This window comes from Pelobates fuscus, chromosome 3, assembly GCF_036172605.1.
Source record: "Pelobates fuscus isolate aPelFus1 chromosome 3, aPelFus1.pri, whole genome shotgun sequence".
NCBI classification, from domain to species: Eukaryota; Metazoa; Chordata; class Amphibia; order Anura; family Pelobatidae; genus Pelobates; species Pelobates fuscus.
Window position 1 is genome coordinate 280,498,052 of NC_086319.1, and position 22,300 is coordinate 280,520,351.

The following is a 22,300-nucleotide window of genomic DNA, read 5'->3' on the forward strand; positions in this document are numbered from 1 at the left end:
TGTCATAACCATGGAGGCACCACATACTCCATAACTACTTCACACACGGAACGCGGATACCAGCACCGAATATACGACTCAAACACACAAATAACACAGGTTAAGCGGTTAATGACCCGGATCCAAGTTATTGCTTGTATTTTATAAAATTATATAATTGGTGCAGTCTCACAAGATGCAATCTAAATATGTTGATGCTATATACTGGAAATTCTGACTTGCAATGTACTGTTTTTCTGTCATGCAAAGCACCGCAAAAATAAAGAATTAAAAAAAAAAAATAAAATACAGCAGCGTGTGGACCATTTTTAGCCCAAGGCAGCTCATTTCATCAGGCCTTTTTTAATTGAATGTATCGCCCAGTGTCAGTCCCTTCGGGATCCATCCCTCATTCATCTTAATAAAGGTGAGGTAATCTAGACTTTTTTGACCTAGGCGACTTCTCTTCTCAGTGACAATACCTCCTGCTGCACTGAAGGTCCTTTCTGACAGGACACTTGAAGCGGGGCAGGCCAGAAGTTCTATCGCAAATTGGGATAGCTCAGGCCACAGGTCATGCCTGCACACCCAGTAGTCAAGGGGTTCATCGCTCCTCAGAGTGTTGATATCTGCAGTTAAGGCGAGGTAGTCTGCTACCTGTCGGTCGAGTCGCTCTCTGAGGGTGGATCCCGAAGGGCTGTGGCGATGCATAGGACTTAAAAAGGTCCGCATGTCCTCCATCAACAACACGTCTTTAAAGCGTCCTGTCCTTGCCGGTGTGGTCGTGGGAGGAGGAGGATGACTTCCACCTCTCCCCCTGTTAGATTCCCGTTGTGCTGTGACATCACCCTTATACGCTGTGTAAAGCATACTTTTTTATTTATTTTGCAAATGCTGCATCCTTTCCGACTTGTTGTAATTCGGTAACATTTCCGCCACTTTCTGCTTATACCGGGGGTCTAGTAGCGTGGACACCCAGTACAGGTCGTTCTCCTTCAGCCTTTTTATACGAGGGTCCCTCAACAGGCAGGACAGCATGAAAGACCCCATTTGCACAAGGTTGGATGACAACTCAGAAAAGGAAGCAGCAGCGGGTACAACATCATCATCATCACACCGTACCTCCATGTGTTTAATGCTGTCTGCCTGAGACATATCCCTGTTATCTACATCCTCTAGCAATAATGGTTGCGCATCACTCACGGGTGTGTGAATAACTCCTCTGACATACCACGTAAAGCGGCTGTGGTGCTAGTTTTGGTGGTGGCGGCAGGCGGGTGAGTGGTATCTTGAGAGGTGCCTGAAGCTAAGCTGGAGGAGGATGGTGCGTCAAGGTTCCGAGCGGAGGCTGTAGAAGATTGGGTGTCCTGTGTTAGCCAGTCAACTATGTCCTCAGAACTTTTCAAGTTCAGGGTACGTGGCTCCTGAAAACTGGGCATTATTCTAGGGCAAAAGGGAATCACAGCACCACGACCACGACGGCCGCTGCGGGGTGGCCTGCCTCTGCCTGTCATTTTTTGGGGGATTAGTGGTACTATGCGTGCAAGCTACTGTGAGACCAGATATGATTGGCAATGTGAACTGTAACAGTTCTGCAGAGCACACACTGTAGGCCTGACACACCCGCTTGAAGACAAGTAACTGCTATTCAATCTATAACAGTGAAAAACAAATTTTGGTTTTAAAAGCACGCTATAGAGACACCAGATATGATTGGCAATGTGCACTTGAACAGTTCTGGAGAGCACACACTGTAGGCCTGACAGAGCCGCTTGAAGGACACTGACTGGCTGCTATTAGCTTACACTGGAAACCTGTATTCTTTGTAAAAGCACGCTAAAGAGACACCAGATATGATTGGCAACTGTCAAAGCACGCTGGCACAGGTCTGCAGAGCACACGCTGAAGGAGGCCTGACACCCAGACGCTTGCAGACAACTAACTGCTCTTCTATTACAGTGAAAAAAAAATATTTATTTTAAATCTAAAACTTAAGCTATTGTAAAAACAGATATGAGTGGTGGCACTGGGCAAGTGGGCACAGTATCCAATGTGAACCTCACACAGAAGCTGGCAGGCAGGCAACTGCTCTTCTATTACAGTGAAAAAAATATATATTTTTTTAATCTAAAGCTTAAGCTATTGTAAAAACAGATATGAGTGGTGGTACTGGGCAAGTGGGCACAGTATCCAATGTGAACCTCACACAGAAGCTGGCAGGCAGGCAACTGCTCTTCTATTACAGTGAAAAAAATATATTTTTTTTTAATCTAAAGCTTAAGCTATTGTAAAAACAGATATGAGTGGTGGTACTGGGCAAGTGGGCACAGTATCCAATGTGAACCTCACACAGAAGCTGGCAGGCAGGCACCTGCAATTACATTACACAGAAAAAAAAAAGCAGCCTGATGTTCTAGCCCTAAAAAGGGCTTTTTGGGGTGCTGTCCTTACAGCAGAGATGAGATGAGTCCTTCAGGATTGTAGTGGACACTGAATACCCTAGCCTAGCTATCAATGTCCCTATCTAATCAGCAGCAGCTAAACTTTCCCTCCTCTCACTAAGCATGCAGCTTCAGAATGAATCGAAAATGGATGCTGGGAGGGAGGTTGGAGGGTGTGGAAGGGAGGGAGTGCTGCTGATTGGCTGGAATGTGTCTGCTGACCGAGAGGCACAGGGTCAAAGTTTGCCCAATGATGACGAATAGGGGGCGGATCGAACTGCGCATGTGTCCGCCCGCCGTGGCGAACGCGAACACGCTAAGTTCGCCGGGAACTGTTCGCCGCCGGACAGTTCGGTACATCACTAACCAGGAACCTTGTTAACTTATCACCATCTCACATCCCGCATACACCCCAGTCAGTTCAGGAGCAGGAGTAGGTCGCTAAGCCACTCACATTCTGAACCAAAGGTTCAGAGTCAGACGGTGCAGCAAGCCCAGCAGACAGGCCCCAAAATAAAAGATGAAGGGTGTTGAAACAGCACAACTACCCTGGGAGTGTTCTCTGTCTCATCTCCTGTGTGCTTACAGGGGAGTACTGCTATTTACAAAAAATAGAAAATTTACCACTCATATCTCTCGAACACTATCTTAAAAAGTGACAGATTTCAAAGTCGCTATTTAAACCATATGGGATCATCGTGTTTAGATTAAAAATCTCCTTCATCTGTACTTTACAGATAGTTTTATTAATATCCCCTAAAATATTTCTGTAGTTTTTTTATTCCTAAAAATGTCATGTTTTTTTTAATTGCTTCCATGGTGGGCATTAAAATGTTGGGACACGCTGTGATTCTCATATTCTGTCAGGATATTTCTTACGTATTCTGTGTGTGAAGCTTTTGTCGTTCTTTCAACATATTTCAATCCACAGGGGCATTCCAATAAATAAATTATGTTTTTTATATAGCATGTTATAAATTCAACGATATTGTAGGTGTGTGTGGCTAAATTAAAACATTTTATTATGCGTCTATGGTTGTCTGTTTTGATACATGTTGCACATCGTCCACAGCCGTAGAACCCTATTGTTAAAAGAGAATGAGCTTTTTTCTCTCTAAGGTGACTTTTTACTAGCTGACCTCCAATGCTTTTTAACCCTCCCTCTTTCAATAATATGAGGTTAATCTGTTATTACTTCTTTTAAAACGGGGTCCTGACACATTATTATATTACTGACTTCCCTATTGCCGCTACCGAAATCACATATAAAATAAATTTGACCAATTTTTTCTTTTTTTTTTTCTTTTTGGTTTATTTTCTAACAGCTCTTTCCTGTTTTGTTACATTATTTAATTCCTGGCTTTTTTCCAAATAATTTTCTTCGTACCCTTTTTGTACAAAGTCTTGTTTTATTTTTTAATGATTCTTCTTCATAAGTTCTTTTTTCCGTGCGATCCCTCCTTATTCTTATGAACTGCCCGTTTGGGGCATTCTCAAGCCAAGGGGAGTAGTGGCAGCTGTCTTTCCAAATGAAACTACTTGCATCTACCAGTTTAAAATAGTTCTTTGTTTTAATAACAACCCCTTCTATGAAAATATCTAGATCTAAATATATTACTTCCTTTTTACTCCATATACTGTTCATCTCTATGCCGCATGAATTATTGTTTAAAGATGAAGACTTTCAAATTTCTTCTGTGCCTCTCCATATGAAAAAAGTATTGTCAATATAATAAACATAGGTGAACAAGTTATGCACCCAGTCATACTGACCATAAACGTAAGACTCTTCCCAGTATGACATGAAAAGATTCGCATAACTGGGCGCAAACCTAGTCCCATGGTTGTTCCTTTCAAATAGATAGAAAGATTGTCATCATGCCAGAAGTTATTATTATGTAATATAAGTTCTATACCTTCTATTGAAACCTGAAGGTAAAAACTGAGTTATCTAGAGGGCTTGGCTACGGACCGCATGGAGCCGGACGCATAAACTGTGAGCTCCGCCGTATCGTGATCTACACAGCGTGTTTTCACAGCGAGACGGCCGCACAAAATAACCTTACCAGACACTGAACATACCCTGCACACGATGGCAACGAAATCACTGAGAAAAATGAATCAGAAAACGATCGATTTGCACCCAAATCCGCAGCTCAATACTCCCATGCGAATCCAAGATGGCACCGAAGACACCGGATCGCCTACACTGGAGCATGAGGTAGGAGACAGCCAAAACAGCTTTGACAGCAATGTCATAACCCCTGCCACTGATGCATCAATCAGCACAATGCTGGACAGACTTAAAGCAACATTATGATCTGACTTGCAAAAAATGGCATCTGATATTAGAGCTGACATCCAGGCACTGGGGACAGGACAGCACACCTAGAAGAAAAAACAGAGGGACTACTTACAGCACACAATGACCTGGCAGAAGCACATGTGGCACTAGAAAATAAAGTCAAATATTTAGAAGGGAAAATTGCTGATAATGAGGACCGGGACAGGACCACGTGACCTCACACATTTTGTGCAGAAGTTATTTAAAGGTATTATTCCCTCATTAACAGAGGCCGACCTCCGCCTGGATAGAACACACAGACTACCTAAACCGAGTTATCTGGCCGTTACAACCCCCCGAGATGTCATTACTAGACTCCACTACTTCACGGTCAAAGACCAAATAATGCAGACATCTAGGGTCTGCACATCCCCCCCTGAAGGATATGCGGACATTAAATTGATCATAGACCTCTCAGCGGCCACCATGTTTAAAAGAAGATCGTTTGCTCCAATTACAACAGCCATACGCAACGCCAACATAACGTACAAATGGGGATTCCCGACTAAACTCCTCGTGCAGAGAAATGGAATTGACCGAGCAATCCTGACACCAGAAGAGGGCAGGAAAATTCTGGATGAATGGAAAGTTCCCGTTCCACCGAATGACTCACACAGTTCAGGCCTGCCGCCACCCCGCAAAATAGCGAGAGATTGGCATCAAGTCCCATGGATTACAGCAACCCCACAAGGCCGGATAAATCCTCAGCCTTGAGCCCCCCTGGTTGTACACAAGGACACGTAATATTGTTAACTAAATTAATTCTATGTTTCACAGGTTGCCTACGCATAAGAATATAATGGTTTCATGTGTGCATTTGACGCAACAATGGCCATGAGAAATAAGACCACGATCGGCGCTAGGCCACTGCTAATTTCATAACTTTGTAATTGTTGTTTTCTTTTTTTGTTAAACTTGTAATTGTTATTTCCACTTCCACCTACTGTACTAGGTAATCATTGGTTATCACTTCTTATAAGCAAATACCACCAACCCCCAAACAGGGCTTACTAGCTAGGCCACCATATACCCATCTGCAATACGTTGCTCTAGGCCCAGGCGGCTAACGGGTAATTGTACATAGTTTACCCCCCCCACCCTGCAACTGACCCAGATAACTCATCCCCCCATGGCTTAAGTAACAGTCACTTACACCGACATTCTCTCCACCCCACCATCGGATATCACTGTTGGTGCTGTTGATACGACCCTTGACGAATAACACAAGAAGCGATATGCCGCTCAAATTCCTGTCGCTAAATGCCAAAGGCTTAAATTCACCTAATAAGCGTAGATTAGCTCTCCAAGAGGCCAAGACACAAGGAGCACATGTAGCTTTCTTTCAGGAAACCCACTTCAAGTGGGGGTCCAAACCCAGATTTAACTCTTCTTGGTTCCCAGTAGACTACCATACGTGCTACCACAAAAAGAAGAGAGGTGTATCGATACTAATACATAAGAATGTGGTTTTTGAGCTCATCCATAAAATAAGTGACAAAAAAGGCAGATACCTCATACTACAATGCCGCCTCAACAATCAACCGTATACCTTAATGAATGTCTATAGCCCTAACAAAAACCAAAACGTGTTCATGACTAATGTATTTTCTCTCTTATCAATGTACAGTTTTGGGGAGGTAATTCTTGGAGACGACACTAACTTTCTCCTAGACATCAATATGGATTCCTCAGCAGCGAGAACGGTAACCACAACAACCTCCAAACAAAGACACGCACTGACATCTGATATATGCAGAACACTGACGACACATAACTATGTAGACCCATGGAGAATAGCTCACCCTGCTGACATAGACTACACATGCTACACTGCAGCACACAACAGCTACTCCAGAATTGACAGGTTTCTGATTAAGACCACGTCCCTAGGGAGAATGATAAGTACAGACATTGGCATCATCTCATGGTCGGACCATGCCCCTATTATGCTGACCTTATCGGAACAATGTCCATCCACTGGCCAATTCACCTGGAGATTGAACGAATCTTTACTTAATGACCCAGCCATAATATCCCAAATCACAACTGACCTCCAAAATTATTTCACAGAAAATACTCGCCCTGATACATCGCCAGATTCTATTTGGCTAGCACACAAGGCAGTGATCAGGGGGAGTTTTATAAAACACGCCAGTCACGCCAAAAGAGCACGCCAAACCCAATACCTGGAAATCATTCAAGAAATCACAGCTCTGACACATAGAAACAAATGCTCACCTTCACCCACGACACAAACAAAACTCCTACATGCTCACGCCAAACTACGAAACTTTGAATTAGCCAAAACCACGTATCTGCTTCAAAAATACAAACATAAATATTTCGCCTATGGCAATAGAGCGGGAGCAAAACTAGCTTCACAGCTCAAACAAAAATCAATCGCCTCCAGGATTGCCTTCCTAAACACAAGTGATGGACAAAAAATCACCGACCCTAACAAAATAGTAAATTAATTCTCGGACTATTACCACAAACTGTATAATCTGAGCGAAGACGAGGGGGTGACAATGCCCACACTTACCGATATTGACGATTTTTTAGCAAACATCCACCTACCATCCCTATCACCAGATAGAGTACACCAACTCAAACAACCGATATCCCATGAGGAAATATCCAAAGCCATAGCGGACTTGCCATCAAACAAATCCCCAGGTCCGGACGGCCTCCCTAATAGGTACTATAAAGAGTTCTCACGATTGCTACTTCCCCACCTCTTGAACCTATACCAACATAGTCTCGATAGGGGAGCCCTACCACCAGAATTACTAATGGCTTACATCTCAACATTACCCAAACTAGGCAAACCACCCACCACCTGTAAAAACTTCAGACCGATCTCCCTTCTCAATAGTGACGCCAAACTCTATGCGAAGATATTAAGTAACAGACTTACATCCATAATAAGCGACCTGGTACATAATGACCAATCGTGGTTCGTCAAGGGGCGTCAAGGCTCTGACAACACCCGAAAAGTCCTTAACATACTGGCTACGATGGAGAGGGGATCGGCGGGAGGCCCCCTTCTGGCACTAGATGCGGAGAAGGCCTTCGACCGACCCAATTGGGCGTACATGCAAAGGGTACTGCAAAAATTCGGTTTACCTATCGAATTTATCAACGGCATTATGGCATTGTATAAGAAACCAGCTGCCATGGTTGCCCATGGTGGCTTCCTGTCCACCTCCTTTCAAATATCCAACTGTACACGACAATGGTGCCCCTTATCCCCCCTACTCTACATTTTATCCCTTGAACCACTAGCACACAAAATAAGAAATGATCATCATATACAAGGCGTTAAAATCTTAGGTAAAGAATACAAATTAGCGCTGTTCGCAGATGATATCTTAATAACAATAGAAGACCCACAAATATCGACTCCACCCCTAATGGAGACATTGACGAGATTCGGGGACATATCACATTACCGCCTAAATCAGGACAAAACGCAGGCACTACCTATTAAACTCCCCTCGACAACCGCGTCCACGCTGAAAGAGAAATACCTCTTTGACTGGAGGACGTCCTCGCTTACTTATCTGGGCGTAAAAATTGCATCCTCCATAGCGGAGATAATCAAACTAAACTATCTCACACTCCCACAACAATGCACACGAGAAATGCACAAATGGTCACAAACACACATCTCGTGGTTAGGTAAAGTAAATGCGTACAAGATGGTGATCTTACCAAAAATACTTTATATGTTCAGGATGCTTCCCTTACAAGTCCCACAAACGCTCCTGAAATCACTGCAAACCATATGCAACACGTTCGTTTGGGGACACAAAAAAACCCGTATAGCAAGTACGATACTATACAAACACAAGGCGGAGTGGGCCTACCCAATTTAAGCCTATATTATAAGCCTTAGCATCAGGAATACTACTACACACCACTGAGGGAACAATACAATGGGTGGACATGGAGAGGACCCAATTCAGCCATAAATCGGCACTGGCACACCTGTGGACACCGAAAAAGTTCAGAGCACCCAGATCTGACTTACTACCCACTACCAAGCTAACTATCCAATTCTGGACGGCCTTTTTAGAAGCCGTGGGAGATAGAAATACGTTCCGCACAGAGGCTCCACTGACGGCCTTAAAGACTATCTCACCAGATATACACCTACAAAGGTGGTCCATAGCAGGAATAACACACATACATCACCTGCTCCACCCTCACGGACTGATGTCATTCCCTGAAATACAACAAAAATGGGAGATTCCCAATAGTGCGATTTTCACATATTTACAACTTAAGGGACTCATCACAGTACATGTACATACACAACAAACAAATCATACCCAGACATTTCCATCGACGAAGACAATAATTGAAAGGTGCTGGAAACACCCCACAAAACCAAAAAATATCGCCTTATGCTACAAAGCTTGGGAAAACACTGCACCCAACGTGACACCACATTGCAAAACATTGTGGGAAACAGACTGCAACATCCAACTTGCGGATGAAGAATGGATACGGGTATTAAATGACATATCCACATGGACAAAATGTTACACACACATAGAAGCACACAGAAAATTATTATATAGATGGTATCTAACCCCGCATAGGCTTCACAAAATATACCCAAACTCAACCCCGCTATGCTGGAGATGCTCTGCAGCAGAAGGTACACTTATGCATATTTGGTGGGCATGCCCCAAAATCCAACCTCTATGGAAAGAAGTACGAACTACACTTCTCGCCCTCAAAATCCCAGACACCCAAAATACACCTGAAACATACCTACTCCTAAGGTTCCCTCAGACATTCAAACAATCACACAAGCAACTATGTGCCATCACTATCCTGGCGGCTCGTAGTCTAATAGCTCTCAACTGGAAATCCACAATTTGTCCAAACAAAACCCAACTATGGGACAAAGTACACCAATTCCACATCTATGAACGAATGGCTGTGCCCAATTCCAAAACGGCACAGTTGTTTCACACAACTTGGGCTCCATAGGTAGAAATATATAATCAACAGACTTCGAAAGCTAACCCCTGCTAATTATATATATAAATATCAACCAATTACAACACGCAAACGGGTCGAATGTTACTCTGGCTCTGTGAGCAATAACTGTGCAAATAAATATGCATAACAATCTATATATGTTAACCCATGCTACCTGACTGTAATTTTTTCCCAACCTGATTCCAACTGTAATGTTTTCCTGTTTTTCTTGGTTATATTACACATTTGATTATATCACTGATTCACGATGTATCACTGATGATAAAACTTCAATAAAAAATATATTGAAAAAAAAAAACTGGGTTGTCTAAATATTTCTTATTACTTCACATCCTCTAGAATGGGGGCTGTTACTATTAACCTCCCTGGCGGTATGATTATGTCAGGAATTTTGTACCAAAAGCGGTACCATTTTTTTGCATGGAAATTTGGTGTTATGTATTGTAGGCCAGTAATTACTTTCTTAAACCTGACCAAAAGTACTCTCAGATGTGATAAAGTTCGAAACATAAAATCATGAATTATAATCTAATAAATAATATACCGGTTCCCATTTTCTGTTACTGGAAAACTTGCTATGCAGAGTAGCTGATCGCTGCTCGTTGTAGCGATTTGTCTCCGTGACAATCTTTTCAATGACGTCATCTGTGAGAAATAATTTTAGGTATGCCAAAGGATCATTGTGCTCAACGTCTACCTTCATCCCAGGTGATCCAGTAAACGGAAATCTTGGCGGCGGTACCTCATCCATACCGCAATCAATAAGGCACCAAGTGCGCACATCACTGAGCTCGGGTGCAGAATCGTCGCTGTCGCCACTTCTCTGGTCACTGTCAGAGTCGGATGACGAATCTTGCCACGAATCGCTATCGCAGTCGCTCAATTCTGCGAGGGGCTCTGTGTCGCTGCCGCTGTCACTCATCTGATCCAAACCCGCTTTGGAGATGCTAAAGTGACGCTTTGATGCCATGGTAAAAAAATTATTTTATGGGCAGAAATTACAGCAAAAAGGGCAGGCAGGGCAGTGTAGGATGATCAAATTTCAAATCTGAGGTGATACTGTGTCAAATCTGAGGTGATACAATGTAATCTGACAGGATTTCACTGTATCACCTAACTTTATGTGTGTGTGTCACTTTTATGCTTGAAACATTTGAATTACCCGCCCAGTTCCGCCCCCATGAGCCTCTGCGGCTCACAGAGACGGAACCAGGAAGTCAGATGGAGGCATCCGCCGGGCCTCTCACCGGCAATCACAGCGCGGGGACATCGCTGGATCGCAAGGAGAAGGTAAGGAGACTCCAATGCAGCTCTGTTATCTACCCCGAGCATGACTCGGGGCTACCGCTTCTGGCAGCGAAAATTAACCCCGAGTCACGCTCGGGAATACCGCTAGCCTGGTTAAGGGCCGTGACATCAGTCGTCACCAAAAAATAACAATCTTGCCATTTGCAATTTTCTAGGTTAAGCGTCACCATTGTATCAGTAATATATGAATTAGAGAAGTTATAACATGCAGCATGCCTCCATGGATTGAATTATGTTTGAAGAACTACAAGAGCTTTACACACACACACACATCGAAGAACAAGTAAGAAATATCCTGAGAGGATATGAGAATCACAGCATGTCCCAACATTGTAAAACCCGCCATGGAAGAAAACCTAAAAATGTCATATGGGTTTTATGTCAGTTGGTTTAAAAAAAAAAACTACAGAAAGATTGGAAGGGATGTAATTTTAATAATAATTTAATAATATTTTTGTGAATTTAATAATAATAACTATCTTTAAAGTAGAGATTGAGTGATTTTTTTTTTATCTAGACACGATGATCCCATATGGTTTAAATAGCAACTTTGAAATCTGTCACTTTTTAAGATAGTGTTAGAGAGATATAAGTGATAAATGTCCTTTTTTTTGTAAATATTCCCTTTTTACTCCCTTTCCCCCACTTTCTTACATAATGTCTTATACATTTTCTAAGGATATGTTTCCTTTTACAAACAAATGTACATATAATTGTATTTCCCCTTTTGGATTGCACATAGGATATAAATAGTTTTTTGTCCTTGTGGTATTTTTTAAACCTCACCATCTGTTTAAAGTGATAGATAAAAACCCTGTAGAGTGTTATGGTTATCCTTAAATATATATTCACTAGTGAAATATAATTGCCTTTAGCTTGGTCTCCATTTTATATTGACAAATGTGATCTAATAATACACATTGGATTATATATAGGTCCTGGTTATTTCTCCCTTTACAATTCACAAGGAAATGCAAGCATTCCTCTAGGTTTTTAAACATTATAACCAGGGCCGTCTATAATATGATTAGGACCCTGGGCAATGCAATATCTTGGGCCCCCAGGGCCCTGCCCCTCCCACCGCCTCACCCCCCAATTACGCCCAACCCGCAATCACACTGACAGACGTACTGGCACATACACACACAGACAGACAATAAAATAGTCACGGATACATACTGACACACACAGTCACTGACACACAAATATATACTGGCAGACATACTGACACACATACATACATACATACACAGACATGCGCTGACAGATACACTGACACACACAGACACTGACAGACGTATTGACACACACACACAGGCATATTGACATACACACTGACACACACAGGCATACTGACATACACACAGACAGGCGTACTGGCACATACACACAGACAGACATTAAAACATTCACAGATACATACTGACACACACACAGACATACACACAAACACAGACATACTGACACACACACAGACCTACTGACACACACACACACAGACACATACACTGACAGACATACTGACACACACACACACACAGACATACACACACACATAAATACTGACACACACACACACACACATAATGACACACACACACACACACACATACTGACATACACACACACAGACATACACACACACACTGATATACTGACAGAAAGGACAAGAGATGATGTATCTAATGTTTAAAGTAAAGTATATACATCCACGGGCTAACAATATGGCCAGTGGGAAACTTATTGAGTATACCCGTTGTTATCAAATGGTATATACATCCAAGGGATAACAATATGGTCAGCAGGAAACTTATTGAGTATACCAGTTGTTGTCAAATAAGCAAAAATAATAAAGTTTTATTAGACATTACTAAATAATAAAGGAAAACATCGATCAGTGCTATACAATAAACCTCAAAAAATTGTGAGTTAAAAAAAAAGTTGGACGTAGTCTCCATGTTACTGCCACATATCGATTTAGTAGATAGATATAAAGATAGATAGTAGCACGGAAATGATACACTAAGTGATTGGATTGACGTTTGGACTGACATACAGAGCGTTAAGTGAGTATACCGAACATCTGCCAGCAGTAAGAACTGATAGTTATACAAATGGTGTACAGCTAGACAATACAAGGGAAGGGGAGGGGGACAAAGTCTCAGTGGACAAAGTTACAAAGTGTCCATAAGAAATAACACACTATGTGTTCTGAAGGCTGTTGAAAATCGAACAACCTTCTTTGGTAATGTGTCCCATGCCTTCAAGGGCACCTAACCCCAACCACCAGAATATCTATCACTAAAAACAGTAAGTATCGTGGATGAAAATAAAATAAAGATCATTGGTTGCAAATAATTAGGTTGAATCAAAGAGCGCGGTCGCCGATCTGCGCACTACACCATGGATCCAAAAGTGCAGTGCACCCTAATCCTCTGACGCACGCGTTTCGCTACTCCTAGCTCGTGAACTTTGTCCACTGAGAAGTTGTCCCCCTCCCCTTCCCTTGTATTGTCTAGCTGTACACCATTTGTATAACTATCAGTTTTTACTGCTGGCAGATGTTTGGTATACTCACTTAACGCTCTGTATGTCAGTTCAAACGTCAGTCCAATCACTTAGTGTAGCATTTCCCTGCTACTATCTATCTTTATATCTATCTACTAAATCGATATGTGGCAGTAACATGGAGACTACGTCCAACTTATCAAATATTAGACTGCCGTTTTGAACAGGACTACCTTACAGATTATTTAGCTACCAGACTAAGATTATATTTTCAATTTATCCCGTAATAGTGACGGTTCTCTCGTCCTTTGGGTAACCGACATTTTAGTGATTTGCTGACAGTTGCCGGTCATACTGATTGTAGGCAAGAACATAGAGGGTATTTAAATACATTAAATATCACACTGTTATTAGACAGACTCGGTATTTATCGTCAGAATAATCTACTAAGGCATCAATGTGGCCGGTCTGTATAAGATTTTTTGCAGTGAACAACTGAAATCTGATGAGACAGACTGCCTAATCAATCACCAAGTTATTTGATTGGTGTCTGTTTCTTTTCAGTCCGACAGCATTACCCACTTGCCACTACTGATAGTTACTTGTTGGCTACATTGGTTTGCATTCATTAATTACACTGGCACTGATCTTGTACCAGATTTTTTAACTCACAATTTTTTGAGGTTTATTGTATAGCACTGATCGATTTTTTCCTTTATTATTTAGTAATGTCTAATAAAACTTTATTATTTTTGCTTATTTGACAACAAATGGTATACTCAATAAGTTTCCCGCTGGCCATATTGTTATCCCGTGGATGTATATACTTTACTTTAAACATTAGATACATCATCTCTTGTCCTTTCTATTTCTATTTGGGGTTACCCCCCACCCTTGTGTGTATCTAATGTGGCTCTACTAGTTCGCTTCTTTTCTCGACATACTGACACACACACACACACACAGACATACTGACACACACACACAGACATACTGACATACACACACAGACATACTGATATACACACACAGACATACACACACACACAGACATACTGACATACACACACACAGACATACTGACATACTGACACACACAGACATACTGACATACACACACACAGAGACATACTGACATACACACAGACATGCTGACACACACACACAGACATATTGACACACAGACATACTGACACACACACACACATACTGACATACACACATACATACACACACACACACAGGCATACTGACACACACATACAGACATACACACACACAGACATACTGACACACACACACAGACATACTGATCCACACATACTGACACACACACACACAGACATACTGACACACACACAGACATACTGACACACACACACACACACACACACACACACAGACATACTGACACACACACAGACATACTGACACACACACAGACATACTGACAGACACACACACACAAACATACTGACACACACACACACACACACATACTGACACACACACACACACACAGACACACTGACACACACACACACACACATACATACTGACACACACAGACATACTGACACACACACACACACAGACATACTGACACACACAGACATACTGACACACACACACACATACACAGACATACTGACATACATTTAACCACCCTCCAGGTTCTTACCTTTTCCTGGAGGGTGGTTTACCTGGGGTCCAGTGGCAGGCTGAGGCAGATGGGAGTTCTCTTCTGGAACTCCCCTCCCTGCCTTTCTCCTCCCGCGCGGCTATTATCTCCGGTGGGAGTAAGTGACGTCACTTCATCTCAGCCGGCTGCAGAACAGGAAGGGGCCCGGTCGCGCTGTTTAAGTGCCCGACCAGGCCCCTTCTGACACATGCTCCCTGGGTGGCCCTTAGTGCATGGGCCACCCGGGGAGCCTCCTCAGTGTGGGGAAGCCGCACCGCCCGGTCAATAGGGGCTGCGCAAATCGCGGGGCCCACGGGACAGCTGCTTTGGGCCCCCTAGGAGCAACTGGGCCCGGGGCAGCTGCCCTGTTTGCCCCGCGTTAAAGACGGCCCTGATTATAACATTTGAATTGTGAAATAGATTTAACTGGTTATTTTATGAATTATAATGTACATAAAGTGTTTAAACTGATATTGGCATTAGTTTCCTTTCCCCCCCCCATATTTATGTTGCCATTATTCCGTACTATGGATGTTTTTCACATAAATATAATGAACTTGTCAGGTGCCCTACCCCGTGCCGCTCGTGGCGACCTTGCTTACCTCATCACAGCGAGTGGCGTCATCTGGTCCCTGTCTCCAGACTGGCAGTGTGTCTGACGCTGCACGCTCCAGAGCAGCTTCCTTATATGTGTGCTGCACTCGGTTATGTGACCTGGCACACAGTGATGACCTCAGAGACCACAAGGGAGGGAAGAAACTTGTGACGGACCACCTGGCACCCCGACTGGGCACCTCTGCCAACAGATGCTTCCTAGCTGATGCAGAGGACCATAAGCACCGCACCGGATACCACAAGCACCGCAGACTCCACAACCACCATAGCTTAGCTGGGATCTCGCCGTCTTCCTCCAATCCTGGACCAACCTCTGATATCCAGGACCATGTGGGAAAGACCTCTCCTCCAGGAGAGTATAGCTGTATAGCTCTTATAAGAGCTAGTTATATAGCAGTTCCCCCCCAATCACGAGACCAAGCTATGTGTTGAGGGTTAAGCAGGACTCACTTTTAATGATGCCACAGCTGGCCTTATATGCAAGTGCCCATGCAAGGGAACAGCCACATGGACCTAGTGGGGAACAGGATGACTATTGTTACAAGCCAATGATAATGCACAACAGTAGGTGACATTCCCACACATTACACACAATCCCTCCCCTCAGCCTGGGAGATAATTGAGTCAAGTCCTGTATGTAACTTAATTATCTCCAGGCAGAAAAACACATATTTTTTATAAAGTATCAGAAGTACCCTAATATACAACATATCCTCCTAAATGTCACATCCCCTGATAGCCCTGATCTGGGTGAGCAACATATCCAGATCAGAGCAGCAATTCAGGAAATTCTTGGAAGTCTCTTTTTGACCGACCGCAGGCATGGTTCATGCCCAAAACAGTTCCAGAGAATTAGGTTGATCTATTTTAAACAGTCGAAATAACGTTCGAATTACCGAACATAACGGTTGATGAACATAGTCAGTGTGTGTCCCTTGTTCGTGGGCTTCTGCCCACCGAACGTCGTTCGAAACCTGTTCGAATAGCAGAAGTTCCGTGGAAGGTTACTGTTCAGAGGTGTTCATGTCGTCACGTGTCCGATTTGAGTTCCATGAACTCGACGACAAAACACAGCTGAACACGTTCAACTAAACAAGATGGCCACTGACACTTGTTCGACTATATGAATGGTGACCACCCAGCCGTTCGTCAATTTGGCTGTGGTTAACTACCAACCTGGGAGGAAAATAGGCTGCACACTACACTTGTGTGTGGTCCGGCTGTTTGGTGGTTCAAAGTGGCACTTTGAACCTCTTCAAAAGTTCGAAGACGTATTGTCCAAAGTCATAATATGTACAAATAGGGTTTTTAACCACAATAAATTAAAGGGGCCATAGTCACAGGTTAAAAGGCTGACAAGTAGTCCCCTCCAAACCCCAGTGGCGAAGTGGCTTTCGCCACAAAACTCCTCCCACGTATTGTGGTTAACACTAATTGGAGATTACCCAATCAGACACGCCCTGTGTGTATATAAGCTAACCTCTCCCTTGCCCCAGTGCCCCTGTTGTGGTCTTTGGTTTACCATTGAGCGTTGCACTTGTTATTTGGATTTCCTGGTTACTGATATTTGGCTTTGTCTCTTGTTATTCTGTCTCTCTGTTTCCCTTGACCTCGGCTTGTGTTTGGTATATCCCTTTTTGCATAACCGGACCATTCTAAGGATCTGTATTGCAATTTTCTCTAATCTGTCCTTTCTGCATGTTAGGGTTCCTCAGTGAATGTTACAGAACTATGGACTATGGGCACAATAATTCCGGTTCCTATAAAGGATGGAACGCATATTGGAACACAAGTCATAGAGTGTAAGTACTCTATGACTCTCTCGGCAAAACCAAATGTTATGTGACGCGACCCGAAACAGAAGTGAGGTTGCACTGCATCAAGCCCCGAGAATGAGGCGTGGAACACAGTATCCTCTTGGAAAAAGTGGCTCCTGCTAAAGAGCACCAGCCTGGATTAATTAAAATGAATGGTAAAGGTATAAAAACACAAGCAGGGACTAGAGGAGCCTTATCAACTGTACTGAGGAAGCCATAAAATGGCAAAAAGCATTCCTGGGAAGACTACTTTACTATTGTTGCACATTTTCTTTATCCTGAGAAACCTAGAATATATAAAGTCACCACCATAACCAAGGCATTTAATAGACTTGGGCATTCGTATTCGTACGAATGGATTTTCGTACGAAAATATGCATTTTCGGTCATTCTTCCGAATACCGAATTACGAAAGGCTATACAAACTAAAGAACGAACAAACGAATAGCCGTTTGCCGAAAATCTTTCGTTTGTTCGTTCATTCGGCTTTTTGAATTATACTCTGGGTGAATTTACATTTTAGCACCTCTGTGTAATGTATTGCAATGCAAACTACCGAACGAGAGCATACTACCGAATTCAAACTACCGAATTCAAACTACCGAATTCAAACTACCGAATTCAAACTACCGAACGCACAAACCATTCGTGCTTTTTCATTGCTTTACATGGGGATGGTAGAAAAACGAATGAACTAATGAACTAATGAATGAACTGATTTGCCTCAATTCGTGTATTAGTTCATTCGGATGCCTTCTTGTATGAATCAAAAAGGAGGGGTATGGGAGTGAGCTGATTTTCATTTATCTAATCAGCTCACTCCTTTGACATGATGCTGTAGGGGCTTATCCAATGGTGAGTGCTTTATCGTGGATTTAAAAAATAACTAAACAGCAGTATAAAAGCAGGCAGTGGATCTTTCTATGCCCTTCTTTGACTGAGTTTTGTTGTTGACACACTGTGCTTCTGTGCTGTGTTAGCCTCATTGCTTGTCTTAGAGATTTTCTGTGAGTGAGTCTTGGTGTGCCTACCAGTTCTCACTTGTTGAATTTGAGTCTATTGCTGAGAATTTTTTATTTTATTTTAGTGCTTTTTGAGAGCTGTGCTACTGTCAGTGTGCCACACGGTGCCTGGCTGGCACTGCCAGTGCCTGCCTTCCCCCCCGCTTGCTTACTGCCTACAGCAACCAGGTATTACTTTTTAAATCTTTTTAAATCTGTTTATTTTTATTTAATCAAAATTAATTAGCTTAAATTGATTTAGATTTAGAGTAAAGGTAGAATCAGTCCAGTACTTTAGCGTAGTGGGCCTGAGGGCTTCTGCCCTAGGGGTAGACTAGCTTGTTAGCCTAGAAGAAAAGAAATCTAGTTTATCTGTTAATTATTTTTAGCAGCAAAGTGGATTTTTGTTAAATTGATTTTACAGAGGTGCTGCGTCATTTTGCAGGCAGTCAGTATAAAAGTTAAGTAATATTTTTTTATTCAGTTAATAGAATTAGCTTCAGTTTTAATTAAAACATTTTATTAAGTTGATAGAATTATCTTCAGTTTAGACTATATATTTGTTGTAGTACAGTCTCTTTGTGCTTTGTTAGAACAGAAAACACACTAGTCAATCAAACAGTCTATTTTTGTTTTACATTTTTCACACTTTTAGTGTCATTTTCTTTTTGTGCTCACATCAGCATCAGCAGTGAAGTTAACTGTTCTGACTGCTGTTGTGAAGAAATTCCTTTTTTCATTAACTGATTTTTATTAGTTCAGTTAGTGTGTTTGTTTAACAGCAATCAGTGAAGCTAACTGGTTGCTGTTTTTATTTGGTTCATTTTAGTTTCTGATTGACTGTGTGACTGTCCTAACCTAAGCTTCAAGGTAGCTGTAGTAAACCTTTTATTATTTTATTTTTCTAATATTAGTAAATTTTTTCATACGCTGTTTTTTGCAGTAGTCGAGCAGGGAGCACTTGTTGTTGGCAGACAGTGCAGTTTTGTATAGTTCCTCAGAAAGCACTAGAGTGAAGAAATCTGCCTCAGTACTAGTGTCTCTATTTTTTTTTTTATCTGTGTTGATCTGTATATTAGCATAGCACCAAACTTCAAATAATCCTTTTTAATAAAAATATAAACGTTATTTTAAAAACACCACATAGTACATACATTACATTATCTCTTTCTTTTCTTTTCTTCAACTTCTTTTCTTTTCTTTTCTTACTATTTTAAAATTCTAAATGGATCCTCTTAAACGTTCATCCACTAGTAAAGTGAGGGAGGGTCAGTCAGCCACCACCACCACCAATACCACCGCCACCACCACAAGTAGTGGTAGTTTGAGTACGCAGCCTATGCGTCAGCCTAAGCGGTCAAGGAGTGCTGCTATGTCAGACTCACCACCTAGGAGGCCAAAGTCTGGTCAAGGAAAGGCAGTGGCACCAATAGCAGGCAGCAGTGCAGCAAGGCCCAGAATTGCAAGTCTTTTCTATGGCAAAGGGAAACCAGCAGGGCTTTTAAGGGTGAGCAGCACTATGGCTACTAATACTAAAAACACAACTGGTAGTAGGAGTAGCCCAATAAGTAAGAGGAAGCGTGTTTTTCCCCAAGCATCTTCCAATACCACAAGCAGGCCTGTGAGTCGTGCTGCTAAGAAGCGTCCTTCTTGTACACGGAGGCTGTTTCCTAATCCCCCTCTCAAGACCACCACTTCCACCACCACCAGTGCTGCGCCTGCTTCTACCACTGACAGCGGCACCTCAGCACAGGAGTTGTTGCCATTGCCAATGCTACCCAGTGCTCCTAGTCCTATTATTCCTGGAGGTGATATCAGTCTTACCCCCAACCTTGCAGGAATTGCATTTAGTCTGGCTGATGAAGAGCTTGACTATGAGCCTGAGAATGAGGATGAGATAGTAGAGGAAAGTCAGAATTCTTCAGGGAGCAGTCCAACCTTTTCTCCTGCTACAAGTGCACATTTTTCCCCTTCCTCTCCACTTTCTCCAATAGTAGCACCTGCTACTTCAACCATTAGCAGACCACCACCACCACCACCACCACCACCACCACCACCACCACCACCACCCCCACCACCAATTATTACACCACCATTAGCAGCAGAATCCCGAAGGGCAAGTGCCAATGTTTTGCGCCGCAGCAAAGTTTGGGATCACTTTGAAAGTGTTGGAGATGGGCGCTTTGCAAAGTGCAAACTTTGTGGGAAGGAAGTTAGCAGGGGGAGAGTGTTGGGTCATCTCACCAGTGCAGGGATGAACCATCACCTTCGCAGCCATCACAAGGCTGTGTTATTGAGGGAAGAGGCAGAAAGTACTAGGGCAGGCAGCATAGCTTCTACTATTACAGTGTCCAGTACCATGGCAGCTAGGAGTGACATGGGAGGTGTGGCAGAGCCAAGAGCTACTGGTGCTGCCAGCCAACAACCAAGACTGGTTGGAGCATCACAATGCGTCCAGCCCACCCTGGAACAATTTGGGGGATTCCACTCCAGGGCTATGTCTAAACAGCAGGCCAATAAAATTACGCGACTTATTGGCCAGTTAATTGCTGTTGGGGGTGCTTCATTTTCTATGATAGAAGGGCAGCCTTTCAAACAGTTGATGGAGGCTGTGGCTCCACAATATCATCTTCCCTCACGCTCCACTTTCAGCAGGAGGATAGTCCCTTCACTTTACCGGTCCTGTGTTGGAGTAGTTAAAAGGGAGCTTTCGAAGGCTGCTGGTCAGTCTGTGCATTTTACCACAGATTTGTGGAGTGCACCAAGTGGCCAGCATGCCTTCCTTTCCCTGACAGCACACTGGTGGGAGCCTGGTGTGTCTCAGGAAGCTGCTGCTGCAACTTCAGCAGCAGTGTCTAGCAGAAAGGGAGGTGTATCTGATCAGCTGGGCTATCGCTCTTTCCTTCTCCATGCTGAAGTGATGGATGAAAAACACACTTCAGATAACATTCTGCAGGCAGTAAGGAGGATGGTGTCTCTTTGGGTTGGAGCGGAGGCAGGCACCAATGTAGAAGTGGGCTTTGTGGTTACTGATGGAGCTACAAATATGGTGAAAGCTCTGCGTGATGGCAACCTTGTTGGTGTGCGCTGTGCAGCGCACATTATCCATCTAGTAGTAAAGTCAGCAATCCCAGAAGGTAATAACAGAGTTTCCAGTGTGATTGAAAGGTGCAGGAGGATTGCTGGGCACTTCCACCGCAGTGTGAAGGCTAGCCAACTGTTGAGGCAGGAACAAGAGAAGGCAGGTCTTCCCACACACTGTCTACGACAAGATGTCAGTACACGGTGGAACTCTACTGTAGAGATGCTGGAGAGGATTTTAGAGCAGCAGAGGGCAATCCATAGTCTGTCATCAGACCAGTACATTGGTATTGGTTCTCCACTAGGTAGAGACGATTGGACAGTGATTGCTCAGCTAGTGGCAGTCCTGAAACCCTTCAGGGATGCCACTGAAAATTTAAGCTTGAACACTGCCAATCTGGGACAGGTAATCCCTGTTTTCACCCATCTAGGGAGCAAGATGGGTGTCTTCCTTGAACGCCAAGAGGTTGTTCAAGGTGATCCTTTACATCCTGATGTAGTAACTCTGG